This window comes from Macaca fascicularis, chromosome 17 (assembly GCF_037993035.2).
Source record: "Macaca fascicularis isolate 582-1 chromosome 17, T2T-MFA8v1.1".
In the NCBI taxonomy this organism is placed as follows: Eukaryota; Metazoa; Chordata; class Mammalia; order Primates; family Cercopithecidae; genus Macaca; species Macaca fascicularis.
In genome coordinates, this window is record NC_088391.1 from 27719937 (window position 1) to 27742041 (window position 22105).

The 22105-nt window shown below is 41.0% G+C and overlaps 1 long non-coding RNA gene across 1 annotated transcript in view; it reads left to right on the forward strand.

Moving 5' to 3' along the window:
• Positions 1 to 6615, forward strand: part of LOC135968107 (uncharacterized) — a 65689-nt gene extending 59074 nt beyond the window's left edge. Inside the window, exon 4 of the long non-coding RNA XR_010582588.2 lies at positions 6360 to 6615. This is a non-coding gene — a long non-coding RNA (uncharacterized lncRNA). The remainder of the gene's footprint in view (positions 1 to 6359) is intronic.
• Positions 6616 to 22105: the final 15490 nt, after the last annotated feature.

Below are 22105 nucleotides of genomic sequence, written 5' to 3' on the forward strand. Positions count from 1 at the left end.
AACATTTTGGAGCAAAGTATTTTGATTTCCCTCTTTATCTGTCATGTGATGTTATACTAGAGTCAGGTTGGAATTTTAAAATTCTCTTTTAATGTTAATGCTGGTCGGTGGTTTCCTCACAGCCTCCCACAGTGTGTCTCGTGTGAGGAACCCAAAGGGTGTGATTGCTGGTGTCATGGCTGCTTGGTGTGTGTCCACTGCCTAGGGCCTGGCACTCTGCCTCAACCCACCTGAGGGCAGGCATGCAACTCAGCCCTTCATGGATTGTTTTACTTTTCTTATTTACTTCAGGAAACATCTCTCTTCCTCTTGAGCATGTTTTCTCTCTTTAATCACAGAGTGTTTTTGACTGGGGAGTGGGTACAGAGGTGAGTGGAGATACGAAAAGTGGAAAGGAAAATCATCTTGTTGGGATAAGTGAATGAAATCCTCCTGTAGAAAGATTGTCCACAGGTGGCAGGTTGCGAGCTTCAGGGGGCCTGTTGTGAGATTTTGCCGCAGTCTGAATCATTATTTCAAACAAGGTGCAGCAGGGTTTAGCTTTCTGCTTTCCCTGAAGGATTTGTCAGGGTAGCTTAGTGTTTTGATTAATTAACTTAAAGCTGGGATTCTATATAAATGCAAATTGTCACCATCCCCCACCCATTCAGTCCCTCTCAGGCACAGAAATGAGGAAGAGCTGAGGAAAATGAGATGGAGTTGAAATTGCCAGCTGTCTGTGGCCTCGTTTGAATTTTCAGGGGAAGGGGGACCCTGGCTGTGCAAATTCAATACTCACAGTACAGCATTTGCAAAATGGACCAGCCGGAGCGGAGACTCAGCCTTTGCCACCCAGGTCAGCAGCACAACACTAATGGGACAGGCACACAGGGATGCCACTAAGGAATCTTTCAGATTTGAACGTGCAGTGGACTAAATATGTCCCCCCCCCAAATTCATATGTTTAAATCCTGACCCCCAAGGTGATGGTATTTGGAGGTAGGGCCCTTGGGAGGTGATTTAGGTGATGAGGGAGGAGTCCTCACGGATGGGATTAGCACCCTTATAAAAGAGGCTTGAGAGAGCTCCCTCCCCACTTCCTCCATGTGAGGACACAGTGAGAAAACGTCCGTCTATGAACCAGGAAACAGGCTTTCAGCAGACACTGAATCAGCTGGCACCTTGACCTTAGACTTCCTAGCTCCAGAACCGTGAGAAATAAACTTCTGTTGTTTATAAACGACCCAGTTTATGATATTTTTATAATGAACTAAACAGAATGCACAGCCTGAAAGAACTAAAATAGAAGGGGGAAAATGTCACAAAAACTCTGACCTTCGTGGAGGCAAAGGAAAGCGTATTTATGGAATTGTAAAAGTGTCAGGCCTCTGAGCCCAAGATAAGCCATCGCATCCCCTGTGACCTGCACGTATATGCCCAGATGGCCTGAAGTAATTGAAGAACCACAAAAGAAGTGAAAATGGCCTGTTCCTGCCTTAACTGATGACATTACCTTGTGAAATTCCTTCTCCTGGTTCATCCTGGCTCAAAAAGCTCCCCCACTGAGCACCTTGTGACCCCCACTCCTGGCCGCCAGAGAACAACCCCCTTTGACTGTAATTTTCCTTTACCTACCCAAATCCTATAAAACGGCCTCACTCCTATCTCCCCTTCGCTGACTCTCTTTTTCGGACTCAGCCCACCTGCACTCAGGTGAAATAAACAGCCTTATTGCTCACACAAAGCCTGTTTGGTGGTCTCTTCATACGGCAGAGAGTTAAAAAAAAGTACATTAGATTTTGACTTCAAATTTATTAGTTACTGATGTTTATTTTCCGTGCAAGGCAGAGCGTGGGTGTGAAAGGGAGGACTCGGAGGGTGACAGGGAACAGATGTCCCACCCACTCCACACCCTACGGCCTCACCTCCTTGACAGGCAGGGAAGAGCCAGGCCGAGTGGTTACACATTCCTGGGCTGCCATGAATGGTGTGGGTGAACTGAGACATGAAACCTAACCTCTGGGGCCACTGGATGTCTGTGGACGTGAGAGTCACCTCACAGGAAAGCTGTGGACATTTGACAAGATGTTTTTGCAAGTTGCACCTGACAACTCCCTAACACCAGCTGATGTATGGATGACTTTACTCTAGGAGGGTTTTATTATTTCTTTGCTTTTGATGCTTTTCTACCAGGACCTGCAGAGGGTGGCAGAGTGCTTCGCTGATCTGTCCCTTCTTCCTGCCTCAGGTTCTCAGGGCCAATTTCCCCGTTAGGTGGAGCAGGCACTGTGCCTAGAGCCCATGAGACTTTTAGGGACCCATGAAAGTGTTTTAATTACTTTCAAAATCAGAAGAAAAAATATAATATTAATGAATACCTAATAATGAATCTAGACTATATCATGTCAATTTTTATACCAACACAGTTGTTTCAAATACAATTTTTAATTTTTTTTTTTTTTTAATGAAGAGGGAGCCACGGAGGCAGCAAAAGTGCTGTCAGCCCAAGAATGTGATAATGCCACCCTGTAGGTTCTGGAACTCACCTCAGAGAGTGAGTTGGCAGCCTGGGCTGCTGCTTGCTTCTGTTTGCTCGGGTAATGGAACAGGTAGAGCCTGAAAGGAGATCTGTGTAGCGAGTATAGTAAGCCATACTGACTTCAGTGTGGGAGTGAAGAGGACCATGTCAGAGCATTTTTCGGAGAGCTGAAGGTTGCATCTTAAATCTAAAGTGGTTGCTTGTTGACACTAGCTATTTTTTATGAAAATGTCCTTATCATGCATTGCATACCCTGGCCTTCTTTGTTCATTTTTAACTTTTATCAAGAAAAGGTATGGATATATGTGTATACAAACATATATACATATATATAAGCACAAATACACACGTGTGTGTGTGTGTATACATTTGTGTGTGTGTTAGAAGCATTCGAACCAGAGTAACTCCATCTTGAATAGGAGTGGGTAAAATAAGACTGAGACCTACTGGGCTGAATTCCCAGGAGGTTAGGCATTCTAAGTCACAGATGAGACAGGAGGTCATAAAGACTTTGCTGACAAAACTGGTTGCAGTAAGCCACAAAAAAGGATGAGCTCCTGTCCTTTGTGGGGACATGGATGCAGCTGCAAACCATCATTCTCAGCAAACTATTGCAAGAACAGAAAACCAAACATCGCTTGTTCTCACTCATAGGTGGGAATTGAACAGTGAGATCATACTTGGACACAGGAAGGGGAACATCACACACCAGGGCCTATTGTGGGGTGGGGGGAGGGGGGAGGGATAGCATTAGGAGATATACCTAATGTAAATGACGAGTTAATGGGTGCAGCACAGCAACATGGCACATGTATACATATGTAACAAACCTGCACGTTGTGCACATGTACCCTAGAACTTAAAGTGTACAAAAAACAAACAAAAAAACTGGTTGCAGTAAAGAATCCGGCCAAAACCCACCAAAACCAAGATGGTGATGAAAGTGACCCCTGGTCATCCTCACTGCTACACTCCCACCAGCGCCATGACAGTTTACAAATGCCATGGCAACATCAGGAAGTTATCCTATATAGTCTAAAAAGGGGAGGCATGAATAATCCACCCCTTGTTTAGCATGTAATCAAGAAATAACCATAAAAATGGGCAACCAGCAGCCATCAGGGCTGCTCTGCCTCTGGAGTAACCTTTCCTTATTTCTTTACTTTCTTAATACACTTGCTTTCACGTTACTCTATGGACTTGCCCTGAATTCTTTCTTGCTCAAGATTCAAGAACCCTCTATTGGGGTCTGGATCTGGATGCCTTTCCAGCATATATATATATATATATATATATATATATATATTTGCCATATATGTGTCAAATAGTAGCAAAAGATGGGATTTAGGACATGTCACCCCCAAATATGACTTTAGGAGACCAGAAACATGTCACCCCCAAATATGACTTTAGGAGACCAGAAACATGCCACCCCCAAATATCCCTCTTTAGCATGAGGATTACTTTGAGAAACTGCAGCAGAGGAGAATCTCGGAAAACAAAAGTAGAAGTTACCCTTTTGTAAGGAAAGTTTATGTCTATAAAGGAGATCTCCATACGTAAGGGTGTCTTTCTGTCTGCAAGAGGAAGAGAAGAATGACTCTAAATCACTAGAAACTCTTATCAATGAAAAAGGTATGGATTTAAATCTACATCACAAACCTCACCCTGGTTTCAGGTGCTTTCCTGGCTGTCCCCCCATAACTGGCCTTCCCTTCCCTCTCAGTTTTAGCAAAGGATGGTTTTTAAGCTTGAAGTCAAAGCCACCTATTTGAGATCTGCTCTCAAGAATTACTCATTCCCTGAGTATCTCCCATGTATACATGAAATATACATATTAATAAACTTGGGTTTTTTTCTTTTGTTAATTTCTCTTTCGGTACAGGGATCTGTCCTAACAAAAAACTTAGGAAAGGTAGAGAAAAAATTATTTTCTCCTCCCCTACACAAATAAGGGTGGTTTCTTGCTTCACATTTCTGTCTTTCTGCCTCCTTATTTCTGCTCCTTAAAGGCAACCACTTTTAACCTTCTAAACCCTTTCTATTTTTTTTCTGGTATTTAACTCCATATTTCTAAGGAATATACACATACTGCTATTTCCCAACTTGTCAGTTCCAGACAGTAGCTATTGTTGTTCTATTATGGCAGATGAAGATTTAGCTGTCTTAACATTCTCCACCTTATTTCTCCTCCCTCCGCCAGCTACTAATAGAGTTATATCACAATTTTTTATTAAATTTGTATTTGTAACCACCCCATGAGTTCTTGCCCACTACCCAGTTAGAGCCAATTTATTATGACAGGGAAATTGCAATAGGGAAACTGTGTACAGTGTTAATAAACTCTAAGGCATTTTGCACATGTTAATCGGAATTTGCAGTGAATGGGTAGACCTGAGAGCTAGTGGCTCAGGAGGACCCCATATTTGGAGATGGAGTGCAAGGATAAACGATGCAGACAGCAAACAGGGAAATAATAGGTAGAAGAGGGTGGTTACCCCGCAAAAGCCCCACCCTCAATCCTGGAAACCCACAGTCCTAAATGGGAACAAGTATTCCTGTTTTTGCACCCAAAAGTTGCCTTTTGGCTCACCACACCCACCTATCCTGTACCCTTATAAACCCTAAACCCCAGGCTCCACAAGCAGACAAACAGAAGGGCAGAGAAGGAGAGAAGAGAAGGAGCTTCTTAATGTTGAGAGGAGCTCGGCTGGGGACAGTAAGAGAGGAGATGGGCCACTGCATGGTCAAACTCCAGGTGAAGATCATCTTCCCATTCCATCCCCTTTCCAGCCCCATCCATCCCACTGACAGCCACCTCCACCACTCAATAAAACTCCCACGTTTACCATCCTTTAAGTCTGTGTGTGACCTGATTTTTCCTGGACGCTGGACAAGAGCTTGGATACGGAAAACTGTCATGCTGGCCCTCTGCCCTTGCAAAAAGGCAGAGGGTCCACTGAGATGTTTTTGTTTTTGTTTTTGTTTTTGAGACGGAGTCTCACTGTGTCTCCCAGGCTGGAGTGCAGTGGCGTGATCTCAGCTCACTGCAAGCTCCGCCTCCCGGGTTCACGCCATTCTCCCGCCTCAGCCTCCCAAGTAGCTGAGACTACAGGCGCCCGCCACCACGCCCGGCTAGTTTTTTGTATTTTTAGTAGAGACGGGGTTTCACCATGTTAGCCAGGATAGTCTCGATCTCCTGACCTCGTGATCCACCCGCCTCGGCCTCCCAAAGTGCTGGGATTACAGGCTTGAGCCACCGCGCCCGGCCCACTGAGATGTTTAACACTTAAGCCATCTATGGACAACAAGGCTGAAAAAGCGCACTGTAACACATGCCCACTTGGGCTTCGAGAGTCACAGGCACCCATCCCTAGATGCAATCGTGGGGCTGGAGCCCAAAAGCACTTGGCGCAGCTCCTACACCTGCCTGTCTGCATGCTCCCCCTCCCATAAGGGGTTTGAGAGCAAGATGGCCAAATGGATGAGCCACGCCCATTACATGTCCTGCAAGAGAGGTCAGAGAACTCCCCCGTTTCGTTTGTACTTTCAGTTGCATGCTCTTCCCACAACTCCCTCTGAATGTTTGTGTTGGGAATCAGAACATGAGAACCTCAAGTATAGCACTTTGGTATGCTGAATACTTTGCCCTGAGGGAGATTGGAAGGACCTCAGCAGCAAGATGTTCTTTCCGACCTTCTCCCACTCTCCTTTCTCTTTCTTTCATTTCTTTCCCATGGCAGGTCATAGAAACTAGAACCCCTCTTTCCCAAAGCAAACTGTAAACCTAAAAATGTCACTGCCTGACCCTTCTTCTCCCCTTAAAACCCTCATTTGACAGGTGATCCTGCCTTATCCTGGAGAAAGAAATGCTACACAAGAGGCCAAGAAGAAGCTAAACAAACAAGCCTTGCTGGGTTCCCATTTCAGCTTATTACCATTAGGACATGCCCTTTCTGTCGAATCACATTTCTACATGGCTGTACATTCTTCATCAAACCTAAGCATTAAAAAAAAGCTTTCTCTGGGTCTTTGGGTCTTCATTTCTGAAAGCTCCCGTATTACATAAAACTTAGTTAAATAAATTTGTTATACTTTTCTCTTGTGAATCTGTCCTTCTTTATATGGGTGTTAGCTGGGGACGTTGCAATGAGTGTGAGGACAGGCATTACCCTTCCACCCCTACGCTTGCTACAGACTATGGTTAGGCTACCAGGACACTCAGTTGCCCTTTGTGGAGGAAGAAAGGATGAATCAACATGTGCAGAATAGGACTCCCTCCAGGAAGTACAGATGTGCAGCTGGGAACTCTTCAGCTCACCTCTTTCAAGCAGGGTGACCAGGATGCCAAGGTGTAGTCACGAGGAGAAGTGATCAGAAGGTAAGTACAGCTGAGAAAGTTACAACTGGCTGGCACTTTGTCTCAAGAAAGAATGTGCCAACCAGACGGCAGATCTCCAGAGTGAAAGGGAGGTCAAAGAGCAAAATGTCAGTGTTTTCAATACCACCCAATGAAGAAGATGCCAGTCAGGAGTGGGGGGCATGGCCTTAACATCTGCTTGGCAGCTGCATTCTCTTAAGAGAGGTGGTTGTATCACTTCACATAAGCTTTTCAACAGCAACAGGGCAATAAAACAAAATGTATTTGTCCTAACTTTGCGCTGATTAAAGGACTCTTCAAGCATTCATTCATCCAGCAAACACTATTGAGAACCTACTAACTATGTGGCAGGCATTCTTTTTTTTTTTTTTTTTGAATCTCGCTCTGTCGCCCAGGCTGGAGTGCAGTGGCACCATCTCGGCTCACTGCAAGCTCCGTCTCCCGGGTTCACACCATTCTCCTGCCTCAGCCTGTGACAGGCCCTCTTTTAGGAGCTTGGGATATAGCAGTGAACAAGACAGTCAATGTCTGCCCTCATGGAGCCTATCTTCTACGAAAAAATAACTTTTCATGTGATTATTCACTGTGCTAGGGGTTGGAGTGACATAATAAGGGCCCTCTACGGACTCACATTGAAGGAGGTGGCTTCCAAAGTTGTTTTTTCCTTAGGGAGAGAATGGTTGAATTAGCCAGTTCAGATACTCAGTCCCTTTGGCATATTGTGAATGAATTAATTGCATTCTGGTCTTTTGTGGGTTTAGTTAGCTTGAAGCAGTTTTCAACACTCAACTATGAATGCACTGTAAATACTGGGTTTCTAGACCCAAACAACTAGACTAGAACCTGGAAAGTGCTGACATCAAGAAGTTAATTTTTCTGAGACACACTACACCTACATATCCTTCTATAACTTCTCTATTGCGTCCTTTTCTCTTTCTAACCTCAACAGAGATGTCATCAACAATCACACTACCTCTTGCAAAGCATTTGTAGGAATAGACAAGAGTGAGCCATTGGCAAATTCATTCCTCAACTGTTTCTTGAGACCTGTCAAGGTGCCAGACACCATGTTCATGAGAACGCAGCAGCTGTCTCCCCATAGGAGCTCACAGTCTGCAGAAGGGGGATGGGGGTGCTAGAAAACTCTGTTGTGGGATGGAGTTGAATTTCAGTCCTGGCTGTGCTACTTAAAGACATCATCTGTAATCAAGAAACGAGCCCAGCTGAACTCCTGGCTTCCTGGTTTAATATTTCTGTGTCAGGAAGTTATGTGGTGGGCCTCTTGGAAGAGTGACTAAGAGGGAAAACAATACATAGTTTGGCAGAGAAGGGGAGAGGAGGAAGGATGATGTGTGGTTTTGCTCTTTCTGTATTTTTTCACCAGCAGAAACCTTAATCTTTTCCAGCAGCACAGGCGAGTCATGGCGCAGGGGATTTGCCACAGAGCACTGCCCCCTTTGCCAGCAACACTGAGCTCACGGAATGGCAGATAAACCTAGAGAAGCTGAGCCAGTCTTTCAAGCCCGGGCAGCACGTTTCCAAGGAGCATCATGAGCTCAGCTGGAGGTCCCTGGGCAGAAATCACCTGGAATTTGTATGAGTGCTGAGCTCTGTGGTGTCTTTCTGGCCCTTTCTTGAGGCTGGAATTGCTTTTTTTTTTTTTTTTTTTTTTGAGACAGGGGGTTGCTCTGCCACCTAGGCTGGAGTGCAGTGGTACAATCATAGCTCACCGTAATCTGGAACTCCCGGGCTCAAGCAGTCCTCCCACCTCAACCTTCAGAGTATCTGGATATGTTGCCATGGCTGGTCTCAAACGCCTGTCCTCAAGTGATTCTCCCACCTCAGCCTCCTAAAGTGTTGGGATTAGAGGCATGAGGCACTGTGTCCGGCCTGAAATTGCGTTCTTAGCATCTAGATGGAGAAGGAGAACAGCCTCTCTTCAAAAACAGCATTTTCTTTTCTCTCATTTACTGCTCCCCTTAAATTCCATTTTCTTAAAGGACATGTAGAGCGGGGAGGATCCTTTTGCTTGAAGAGTAACCTCCCAGCAATCAGCCCCCTTCCTGTACTCTGGCCTCCTCCAAGCGTTATAGCAAAATAAATGTTTTATTTGGTTTATTCATTTATTCATTCAATAATTATTTATTAAGACCGTATTAAGGGCCAAGTTCCAGATATTGGGATTCTGTGGTGAACAAAAGATAACAAGCCCTGTCGTCATGGAGCTTACTTTTTTGTGGGAGAAAGACCATAAACAAATAAACATATAATATCTGGTTGCAATATGTGCTATAAAATGATATAAAGTGGGCAGGAGGATGGGGGAGCGACAGTGTAGGAGGCCACTAGATTAGGTGATCGGGGAAGGCCTTCTGCCTCCTCTGGTGATGTAGGGGCTGGGTCTTTTTGGATAAATTTTTCCAGTTTTCCAACCTTAACTCTTTAAATGCCAAAAAGTTTATTCTTACTAATTTTGCCCCAAATTACTTTAAATTCATTGTACATAGGAACCCAGAATAATCGAATCTTGTTTTAAAGATTCAGGATCATTATTGGGAACACCAATATATGCCAGGGGTTCTCAAAGTGTGGCCCCTGGACCAGCAGTTTCAGCAACCCCTCAACCTGGGGACTTGTTAGAAATGCAAATTCTCAGAAATGTAAGTGCAGACTTCACCCCAGACCTGCTGCAGCTGAAACTCTGGGGGTGGAGCCCTGCAATCTGCGCTTTAACAAGCCCTCCAGGTGCTTCTCGTGCATGCTCAAGTTTGAGAAGGGCCACTCTGCTCTGAGGTGTGCCCTTGAGGGCAGTGGAGGTAGGTAGCATCTCTGCCCATCCTCGGCAGGCTGCTTTGCTCCCTGAGCTCCTGCCTACTTCCTGTGGGTTCTGCCTCACAGTGGGTTGTCAGTGTTTATCTCTCACTGCTGACATTAGTATGTCTCTGTCTAATTTGTGTCTCCTAATTTGCTGCTTCTAATCGCCTCTGAGAAACCAGATCCCCAGCCATAAATTCATTATGTAGAAAGCAGGAATAAATTCCAGGGCTGCTGGCACGCATGTTAGTACTTCGGTCTTTTGCCCTCAAGACATTCAGCGTGGTGGAAAGAACAGACTTGAATTTCAGTCTAGAATTCCACCAATGTGGGGATTCTGCAGGCTGCTGAGTAAGTCTATTCCAATTATGCATTCTAGAAATGGGGAAATAACCACAGGATGGATTCCGGGACCCACTGGGTCTACTATGAGGTGGATGTAGTTAAACTCCATTGATCACCTATATTAGTCAGGGATTTGCAGAGAAAAAGACTGAGAGAGAGAGAGACAGAGTGAGAGAGAGACAGAGACAGAGAGAGAGACAGAGAGAGAGAGAGAGAGACAGGAACGAGGAATTTATTATGAGGAATTGGCTCACACAATAATGGAGGCTGAGAAGTCCCACAATCTGTCCTCTATAAGCTGGAGACCCAGGAAAGCTGGTGTTATTATTCAGTCCACGTTTGAAGGCCTGAGAATCAGAGGTACCGATGGTGTAAATCCCAGTTCAAGGGCAGAAGATGAGATGAGATGTTCCAATGAGGCAGAAAAAAAGGGGCAAATTCCTCCTTCCTCCACATTTTGCTTTATTCAGTCCCTCAACAGATTGGATAATGCCCACCTGCATTGGAGAGGGCCGTCTATATTGAGTTAACCGATTCCAATGCTAGTCTCATCCAGGAACAATCTCATAGACACATGCAGAAATAATGTTTATCTGGGCACCCTGCAGCCCAGTGAAGCTAGCACATAAAATTAACCATCCCCTCACCGAACAGCCGTAATCTCCTACTGTGACTGGCAGACCACAGTAATATTTTGGGTCTCCTGAAATTAGTATCAGTTCAAAGCCAGTGTCCAGTCATCCTTGAAAACATCTGATTGTTTCCTTTTCCCCAGTGCCCAGTTCCTCTGATAAAAGGCTGCAGGTCCCTTTGGGGACAACTGGGAGAAAGATAAACAGTATACATTTTTGGCAATGTAGCAGAGTCCTTCCTCAAGGGGACCTGGTCTCCCCTTTTATTGCTTGTATGACCTTGGCAGAGTTGGAACCAGAATTGCCTGGCACCAACAAGGTGCTCAACAAGTGCTAGTTCTTTTCTTCTGGGGTGGGAGAATGATGGGGGAAGGGGATAATTAACCTATATGATTTTTTGCATGAATAATTGCTGTTTAGAAAAATCTCTAAATATTTACCTTTATTTATTAAAAAATGGTTTTAAATATATTTGAGATATAATCACATATCACACAATTCGTTCATTTAAAGACTACAATTTAATGACATCACTGCAATCAATTTTAGAACATTTTTATTATCCTAAAAAGTAACTTCATATCCCTTAGGCATGATCCCCCCTCTGTAATCCTCCTATTCTCCCCTTGTCCTAGGTAACCACTAATCTATGTTTGTACTTTACAGATTTGACTATTCTGGACATTTCATATAAATGGAATTATCCAATATGTGATCCTTTGTGATAGCCTTTTTCCACTTAGCATAATGTCTTCAAGGTTCATTCATGTTATACAGCATCAGTATTTCATTTCTTTCTTAAAAATTTTTATTTTTAATTTTTGTGGGTATATAATAGGTATATATATGGGTTACATAAGATATTATGATACAAGCATGCAATGCATAATAATCACATCAGGGTAAATAGGTATCCATTACCTCAAGCATTTATCCTTGATAAATGCCAATTTATGATTGCCAAGGTATAAAAGCCAATTATACTCTTAGTTATTTTAAAATGTATAATTAAATTTTTTTTTACTGTAGTCATCCTATTGTGCTAGCAAATACTAGGTTTTATTCATTCTTTCTATTTTTTCTACCCATTAACTTTCCTCACTTCTCCCCCACACTCCCCAACCCTCCAACTCCAACTACTCTTCCCAGCCTCTGGTAACCATTTTTCTACTCTATATTGCCATAAGTTCCATTGTTTTACTTTTTACCTCCCACAAAAAGTGAGAACATGTGAAGTTTGTCTTGCTGTGCCTGGCTTATTTCACTTAACATAATGAAATTCCAACCTCCAGTTCCAACCATGTTGTGCAGATGACAAGATCTCATTCTTTATTGTGGCTGAATAGTACTCCATTGTGTATATATACCATATTTTCTTCATCTGTTCATCTGTTATGGACAGTTAGGTTGCTTCCAAATTTTAGCTATTGTAAACAATGCTGCAGCAAACATAGAAGTGCAGATATCTAGACTGGGCGTGGTGGCTCACACTTGTAATCCCAGTACTTTGGGAGGCCGAGGTGGGCGGATCAATTGAGGTCAGGAATTCGATACCAGCCTGACCAACATGGTGAAACCCTATCCCTATTAAAAATACAAAAATTAGCCTGGTATGGTGGTGGGCACCTGTAACCCCAGCTACTCAGGAGGCTGGGGCAGGAGAATCGCTTGAACCTAGGAGGCAGAGGTTACAGTGAGCCAAGACCATGCCATTGTACTCCAGCCTGGGCAACAAGAGCGAAACTCTGTCTCAAAAAAAAAAAAAAAAAAAAAGTGCAGATATCTCTTTGATATACTGATTTCCTTTCTTTTGGGTATATACGTAGGAGTGAGATTGCTGGATGGTAAGGTAGCTCTATTTTTAGTTTTTCAAGAAATCTCCAAACTGTTCTTCATATCTTCATAGTGGTTGAACTAATTTACATTCCCAACAGTGCACGAGGGTTCCCATTTCTCCACATCCTCTCCAGCATTTGTTATTGCCTGACTTTTGAATAAAAGCCATTTTAACTGGAGTGAGATATCTCATTGTAGTTTTGATTTGCATTTCTTTGATGATCAGTGATATTGAGCACCTTTTCATATACCTGTTTGCAATATGTAAGTCTTTTTTTTTTTTTTGAGAAATGTCTATTCAGATCTTTTGTCTATTTCAAGTCAAATTATTAGATTTTTCCTATAGAGTTGTTTGAGTTCCTTATACATTCTGGCCATTAATCCCTTGTCAGATGGGTAGTTTGCAAATATTTCCTCCTATTCTGTGGATTGTCTCTTCACTTTATTGATTGTTTTCTTTGCTGTGTGGAAGCTTTTTCACTTGATATGATCCCATTTGTTCAGTTTTTTCTTTGGTTGTCATAGTTTGAGGTCTTTGATTTAAGTCTTTAGTCCGTTTTGATTTGATTTTTGTATATAGTGAGAGATGGGGTCTAGTTTCATTCTTCTTCATATGGATATCTGGTTTTTCCAGCATCATTTATTGAAGAGACTGTCTTTTCCCTAATGTATGTTTTTGGCAACTTTGTCAAAACTGAGTTCACTGTAGATGTATGGATTTATTTCTGGGTTCTCTGTTCTGTTCCTCTGGTCAGTGTGTCTATTTTTGTGCCAGTACCATACTGTTTTGATTACTGTAGCTCTGTAGTATAATTTAAAGTCAGGTAATGTGATTCCTCCAGTTTCATTCTTTTTGTGTAGGATAGCTTTGCCTATTCTAGGTCTTTTGTGGTTCCATATAAATTTTAGGATTGTTTTTTCTATTTCTGTGAAAAATGTTATTGGTATTTTGATAGAAATTGTATGAAATCTATAGATTGCTTTGGGTAGTATGGACATTTTAACAATATGAATTCTTCCAATCCACGAACATGGAATATTTTTCCATTTTTTTGTGTGTCCTCTTCGATTTCTCGCATCAATGTTTTATAGTTTTCAATGTAGAGATTTTTTACTTCTTTAAGTTAATTGCTAGGTATTTTACTTTATTTGTGGCTACTGTAAATGGGAGTACTTTCTTGGTTCTTTTTTAGATTGTTTGCTCTTGATAGATAGAAATGCTACTGATTTTTGTATATTCATTTTGCGTCTTGCAAATTTACTGAATTTGCTTATCGGTTTTGATGGTTTTTTGGTGGAGTCTTTAGGTTTTTCCAAATATAAGATCATGTCATCTTAAAACAAAGATCATTTGACTTCTTCCCTTCTAATTTGGATGCCCTTTATTTCTACTTTTTTTTTTTTTTTTGGAGATAGAGTTTCACTCTGTCACCCAGGCTGGAGTGCAGTGGTGTGGTATCGACTCACTGGAGCCTCCATCTCCTAGGTTCAAGCAATTCTCCTGCCTCAGCCTCCCAAGTAGCTGACATTACAAGCACCTGACAACACACCCAGCTAATTTTTGTATTTTAAGTAGAGACGAGGTTTCACCATGTTGGCCGGGCTGGCTTCAAACTACTGACCTCAGGTGATCTGCCTGACTCGACCTCCCAAAGTGCTGGGATTACAGGCATGAGCCACTGTGCCTGGCCGGATGCCCTTTATTTTTTTCTGTCTGGTTGCTCTAGCTAGGACTTCCAGTACTATGTTGAATAACACTGGTGACAGTGGGCATTCTTGTCATGTTCCCAATCTTAGAGGAAAGGGTTTCCATTTTTCCCCATGCAATATGATACTAGCTTTGGGTCTGTCAAATATAGCTTTTATTATGTTGAGGTATGTTCTTTCTATATCCAGTTTTTTGAGGGTTTTTTTTTAAAATCATGTCAGGATGTTGAATTGTGTCAAATACTTTTTCAGCATCAATTGAAATAATCATATTGTTTTTGTCCTTCATTCTGTTGATATGATGTATCACACTGATTGATTTGTATGTGTTGAACCATCCTTGCATCTCTGAGATAAAGCCCGCTTGGTCATGATGAATGTTCTTTATTTTATTGTGTTGTTGAATTTGGTTTGCTAGTATTTTGTTGAAAGTTTTTGCCTCAATATTCATCAGTGATATTGGCCTGTAGTTTTCTTTTTTAAAATTTGACTTTGTTGCATTTTGGTATCAGAGTAATACTGGTATTGTAGAATGAGTTTGGAAGTATTCCCCTCTCCTTTGTTTTTTAGAACAATTTGAGTAGGATTGGTATTCATTCTTCTTTAAATGTTTGGTAGAATCCAGCGGCAACACCACTGGGTCCTGGGCTTTTCTTAACTAGAAGACTTTTTATTATGGCCTTGATCTCATTACTTACTATCAGTCTGTTCAGGTTTTGGATTTCTTCATTTTTCAATCTTGGTAGGTTGTGTGTGTCTAGGAATTTATCAATTTCTTCTAGATTTTCCAATTTATTGGCATATAGTTGCTCATAGTAGCCACTAATGATCCTTTGAATTTCTGCAATATCAGTTGTTATGTCTCCTTCTCCTCTCTGATTTTATTTTGTAGGGTCTTCTTTCATTTTTCTTTAGTTAGTGTGGCTAAAGTTTTGTCAGTCTTTTTTTTAAAAAAATGCTTTTATTTGATTTATCTTTTGTATTGTTTATTTATTTTCAATATTTATTCATTTCTGCTCTAATCTTTATTTTTTTCTTCTACTAATTTTAGGTTTCATTTATTCAAATTCATTTATTTCTGCTCTGATCTTTATTATTTTTTTCCTCTACTAATTTTGGGTTTGGTTTGCTCTTGATTTTCTGGTTCTTTAAGATGCATCATTAGATTGTTTATTTGAAGTTTTTCCTTTTCTTGATGTAAGCATTTACAGCTGTAAACTTCCCTCTTAGTCTTTCCTTTGTTGTATCCTCTAGATTTTGGTATATTGTGTTTCCATATCATTTGTTTCAAGAAATTTTTCAATTTCCTTATTAGTTTCTTCATTGACCTACTGGTCATTCAGGAGCATACTGTTTAATTTCTATGTGTTGGTATAGTTTCCAAAATTCCTCTTGTTACTTATTTCTACTTTTATTCCATTGTTATTAGAGAAGATGCTCGATATTGTTTCAATTTTTTGAATGTTTTAAGACTTGTTTTGTGACCCAACATATGGTCTATCTTTGAAAATGATCCATGTGCTGAGGAAAATAATGTGTATTATGCAGCTGTTGGATAAATGTTCTGTAAATATCTATTAGGTCCATTTGGTCTATAGTGCAGATTAAGTCTCACATTTCTTTGTTGATTTTCTGTATGGACTAATTCTGTCTAATGCTGAAAGTGGGGTTGTGAAGTCCCAGTTATTATTGTATAGGGGTCTCTCTCTTTAGCTCTAATAATATTTGCTTTATATGTCTGGGTGTTCCAGGATTGGGTGCATGTATATTTGCAATTGTTATATCCTCTTGCTGAATTAACTCCTTGTGATTGTATAGTGACTTTGTTTGTCTCTTTTTATAGTATTCGTCTAGAAATCTATTTTCTTTGATATAAAAGTATAGCTACTCCTGCTCTCTTTTGGTTTCCATTAGAATGGAATAGCTTTTTCCATCCCTTTATTTTCAGTCTATGTGTATCTTCATAGGTGAAGTATGTCTCTTGTAGGCAACAGATCATTGTGTCTTTTTTTAAAACCATTGAGACACTCTATGTCTTTTTATTGGAGAGTTTAGTCCATCTACATTCAATGTCATTATTAGTAAGTGAGAATGTATTCCTGCCATTTTTTAATTTGTTTTCTGGTTGTTTTGTGGCATTCTTCTTTTTCTTTCTTTCCCTCCTGTCTTTCTGGAAGCTAAGTTGATTTTCTCTGGTGGTATGATTTAATTTCTTGCTTTTTATTTTTTTGTGTATCTGTTGTATGTTTTTTAATTTGAGGTGACTATGAGGCTTCCAAATACTATCTTATAACCCATTATAAATTATTAACTTATTTTAAGTTAATAACAACTTAACACTTTTGTATAAACAAGCAAGCAAAAAGAAAGCTAATAAAAATTCTATACCTTAATTTCATCCCCCTCCCCCCACTGTTTAATTTTTTGTTTTTTCTACTTATATATTATTTTATTGTCTATGTCTTGAAAAGTTGTTGAAGTTATTGTTTTTGATTCGTTCATCATTTAGTCTTTCTTCTTAAGATACGAGGAGTTTAAACACTACAGTTAATAGTGTTATAATATTGTTTTTCTGTTTACTTACTATTAGTAGTGAGTTTTGTACCTTCAGATGATTTCTTATTGCTCACTAATGTCTTTTTCTTTCCAACTGAAGTACTCCCTTTGGCATTTCTTGTAGGACAGGTCTGGTGTCGATAATAAAATCCCTCAGCTTTTGTTTGTCTGGGAAAGTCTTTATTTCTCCTTCATGGCTGAAGGATATTTTCACTGGATATACTATTCTAGGGTAAAAGTTATTTTCCTTCAGCACTTTAAATATGTCAGGCCACTTGCTCCTGGCCTGTAAAATTTCCACTATAAAGTCTGCTGCCCCACATATTGGAGCTCTGTTGTATGTAATTTCTTTCTTTTCTCTTGCTGATTTTAGGATCCTTTCTTTATACCTGATCTTTGGGAATTTGATTAAATGCCTTAAGGTAGACTTATTTGGGTTAAATCAGCTTGGTGTTCTATAACTTTCTTGTACTTGGCTATTGATATCTTTCTATCATCAATAGAGGTTTGGGAAGTTCTCTGTTACTCTCCTTTTGAATAAACTTTCTACTCCTCTCTGTTTCTCTTCTTCCTCTTTAAGGCCAGTAACTCAGACTTTCTTTTTTGTGACTATTTTCTAGATCCTGTAGCCATGTGTCATTGTTTTTTGTTCTTTTTTTGTGTGTGTCTCCTCTGTCTTCAAGTGAACTAATTTTTTCTTCCACTTGATCAATTCTGCTATTAAAATACTCTGATGCATTCTTCAGTATGCCAATTGCATTTTTACAACTCCAGAATTTCTGCTTGATTCTTTTTAATTATTTCAAATTTTTTGTTAAATTTATCTAATAGAATTCTGAATTCTTTCTCTACATTATCTTGAATTCTTTGAATTTCCTCAAAACAACTATTTTGAATTCTCTGTCTGAAAGGTCACATATCTCTCTTTCTCCAGGATTGGTCCCTGGTGCCTTATTTAGTTTATTTGGTGAAGTTATGTTTTCCTGGATGGTCTTGATGCTTATTGATAGTCTGTGTCTAGGCATTGAAAAGTTAGGTATTTATCGTAGTCTTCATGTCTGGGCTTATTTGTACCCATCCTTCTTGGGAAGGTTTTCCAGGTATTTGAAAGGACTTGGGTGTTGTGCTCTAAGCTGTATCTGCATTAGGGGGCAACCCAAACTCAGTAGCGCTGTGGTTCTTGCAGATTCATGCATTCTTACATATAGCCAACAACTGCCTTGTTGGTCTTGGATAAAATCTGGGAGAATTCTCTTGATTACCAGGTATAGACTCTTGTTCTCTTCCCTTACTTTCTCCCAAACAAACAGAATCTTTCTCTCTCTCTGTTCTGAGCCATCTGGAACTAGTGGTAGGGTATCACTGGGGGTGGTGGCCCCCACCACTGGAACTGTGCTGGGTCAGACCTGAAGCCAGCACAGCACTGAATCTCACCCACGGCCCACTGTAATTACAACCTGGCTATGATCTATGTTCACTCAAGCCCCAGGGACTCTACAATCAGCAGGTGGCAAGGCCAGCCAGGTATGTGTTCTTCCCTTCAGGGTAGTGAGTTCCCCTAGGCCCTGGATGTGTTCACAGGTACCATGCAAGAGTCAGGGACTAGAGTCAAAAACCTTAGACATTTACCTGGTGTTCTGTTGTACTGCAGCTAGCCATGAGATGTAGTCCTTCCCACTCTTCCCTCCCTCTTCCAAAGGCAGAGAAGCCTCACCTTGTGGCGACCACCCCCACAGGCAAACGATGAGTACTGCCAAGCTACTGCTAATATTCCCTTAATGCCCAAGACTTCTTCAGTCAGTTTGTGATGAATGCTCCCTGGCCTGGGATTCACCTTTCAGGGCAGTGAGCTTCCCTCTGGCTCAGGGCAAGTCCAGAAATGCCATCTGAGAGCCAAGACCTGGAATGTGCCTAAGAACCCACTTGGTGCTCTACTCTTCTGTGGCCTAGCTGGTACTTAAGGTGTAAAACAAAGTCCCCTTTACTTTTTCCTCCATGTTTCTCAAGCAGAAGGAGTCTCTCCTCTTAGCCACTATAGCTGGGAATGTGCTGAGTCTCATCTGAAGCCAGCAAGTCACAGAGTGTCACCCAAGGTCCATGGCGTACTACCTAGGTATTGCTGCTTGGTATTGAGGGCCCAAAGGCTTTTTGGTAAGCAACTGATGGGTCCTACTAGGACTGGGTCCTTCCCTTCAAAGCAGCAGTTCTTTTCTGGCTCAGGGTGTGTCTAGAAATGTTTTCCAGGAGCTAGGGCCTGGAAAGGGGGCTTATAACTCTGACTGGTGCCCTATTCTGATGTAGTTGAGCTGGTATCTGAGATGCAAGACAAAGTCTTCTTTACTTTTCCTTTATCTCCTCAAGCAAAAGGAAGGAGTCTCCTTTGGAGCCATGAGCTCTGCAGCCTGGGGTTAAGGGAGGTATGGCACAAATATTCCCTTAGCTGCCTCAGCCTGCTGAGACACCAGCTGGGCCAGCTACTTAGGGCCCTTAGAGCAGTTTAGCCCATGGTGGTGAGGCTTGCTGGAACTGAAGTTCTGACTGACAAGATGTGCAATTCTCCTCGAGTTAGGGCTGGTTTAAATACTCCCTCCATGGGCAGGTGTCAGCTGAGTTCAGTCTGGTTTTGCTTTCCATTAAGATGGGGCAACACTGAGTTCAATGCAATGTGTCACAGTTGTGCTCACCCTCTCCCAAGCACTCAGATTCTTTCTTGGCACCACAGAGCCTCTACTGGGAGATAGGGGGAGGGGTGACATTGGCAATTCAAGACTCTTTCCTACCCTCTTCAATGCCTCTTTCAATGGTAGATGTTAAAACCAGGTACTGTGCTCACTTGATTTTTTATTCTTATGAAGGTGCTTTTTTGTGCAGATAGTTGTTAAATTGGTGTCCTTGCAGTGGGGGACTATTGGTGGAGCCTTTGCTTTGCCTATCTTGCTCTACGCCCTCCTCCACTTCATTTATTTTTATTGCCACACAATATTCCATTGTGTAGATATATCACATTTTATTTATTCATTCATCAGTTCATGGACAATTGGGTTGTTTCCACTGCAGGAGCCAAAAGAAACCTCCCCTTTGCTCACTGAAAGTTTGCTGAAAATCACTGAGAAAAAAAAAAAAAAAAAAGCAGATCAGGGTGTAGCTGCACCATTTTATATTTCTATCGGGGTATATGATGGTTTTAATTTCTGCATAGACCTGCCAGCACTTACTATTTGGCTTTTTGATTCTAGCCATCCTGGTGGTTGTGAAATACTTCATTATGGCTTTGATTTGCATTTCCCTTATGGCTAGTAATGTTGAATATGCTTTTGTGTGTTTATTGGCCAAGTCCCAGCTACTCAGGAGGCTGAGGTGAGAAGATTGCTTGCCAGGAATTCAAGTCCAGCCTTGGCAACATAGCAAGACCCCTGTTCTTAAGAAATAAAATAAAATAAAATACAGATTAACAGGAGAAAAGGCATGCAAATTTATTAAATCATGGTTTTATGAGACATGGGATCCTTTAGAATGAAGACCCAGTGATGCAAGGGAAACTTTTATTTTTATTCAACAAAGTATGGAAAGCCATGTAGAAATATGATTGGACAAAAAGGGTGTAATCTAATGCTAATAGACCAAGTGTGGAAATCCAGCAAGGCCTGTCTGTGTAGATTCTTCTTGGTATTTATGAGCATGCATTTTTCTCTTCTGGGTATGGGGCAAGATCCTCTTTTGTGGCGTCATGACCTACAATCAAACAAAGTAGATTAGATCATTTCTTTATGACCAGGTTTTATGCAGAAATGTGGAGATGGGAGTAAAGTTACTGTAATGTTTTAGGTTTCGTGTCTGGCTTTTAGCTTTTTATAGGGATAGGGAGTTTCTAGTTTCTATGACCTGTCTTGGGGAAGAGGAATTCTAGTTTCTATGGCTAACCTCAGGTGAGAAGGAAGAGGTCAGAAACAGGAGAGCAGGAGGGCAGAGAGAGTTGCTTCTGATACATTCATTTTGGAGTATTTTTTTTCTGATAGCCCACACCACTTTTTGGCCGTTATGAATAATGGCATTGTAAACATTTGTGTAAAGGTTTTTGCGTGAAAATATGTTTTAGTTTCTCTTAGGTATATACTAGAAAGAAACTCTTAAGTATATGCTGGGTCATATAGTAACTGTACATTAAACCATTTGAGGAACAGCCAGCTTTTTTTCCAAAGTGGCTGCATCATTTTACATTCCCATCAGGAGTATATGAAGATTTCAGTTTCTCCATATACCTGCCAGCACCTACTCTTTGACTTTTGATTCTAACCATCCTAGTGGTTGTGATGTATTTCATTATGGCTTTGATTTACATTTCCCTTATGGCTTACAATGTTGAGCATTTTTTACGTGTTTATTGGCCATTTGTATATCTGCAGAAATATCTGTTTCGGTTCTCTGCCCATTTAAAAATGTTATATTTTTATTATTGAATTTTAACATACAAGTCCCTTATCAGATACATGGTTCGCAAATACCTTCTTCCATTCTGTGAGTCGTCTTTTCACTTTCTTTAATGGTGTTCTTTGATGTACAAAGTTTGAAATTTTCATGATGTCTTTTTTAAAGAATCTATTCTTTTTTTTTTTTTTTCTTTTTGAGATGGAGTTTTGCTCTTGTTGCCCAGGCTGGAGTGCAATGGCATGATCTCAGCTCACCACAATTTCCACCTCCTGGGTTCAAGCAATTCTCCTGCCTCAGCCTCCTGAGTAGCTGGGATTACAGGCATGGGCCACCACACCTGGCTAATTTTGTATTTTTAGTAGAGATGGGATTTCTCCATGTTGGTCAGGCTGGTTTCGAACTCCCGACCTCAGGTGATCTGCCTGCCCCAGCCTCCCAAAGTGCTGAGATTACAGGTGTGAGCCACCATGCCTGGCAAAACAAACAAACAAACAAACAAAACTATTCTTTCTGTTGTTTTTGGTGTTATATTTAACAAATATTGTCTAATCCAGGGTCATGAAGATAAACACTTTTTCTACTAAGCGTTTTATAGTTTTAAGTCTTACATTTAGATCTTTGATTCTTTGAGTTAGTTTTTGTTAATGATGGTGTGAGGTAAGGGTCCAAATTTACTCTTTTGTTTGCAGATATTCTGTTGTCCCAGAACCATTTGTTGAAAAGACTGTTCTTGCTCCCATGTAACTGTCTTGGTACTCTTGTTGAAAATCAACTAACCTACCCATTTTGTTTTGTTTTTTACTGAAACAACTTTGCTGGGGGAGATATTGATATGAGGGGAAAAAAACAGAGAAACAAAAAAAAAAGCAAGCAGTGTAAAATGTCCAA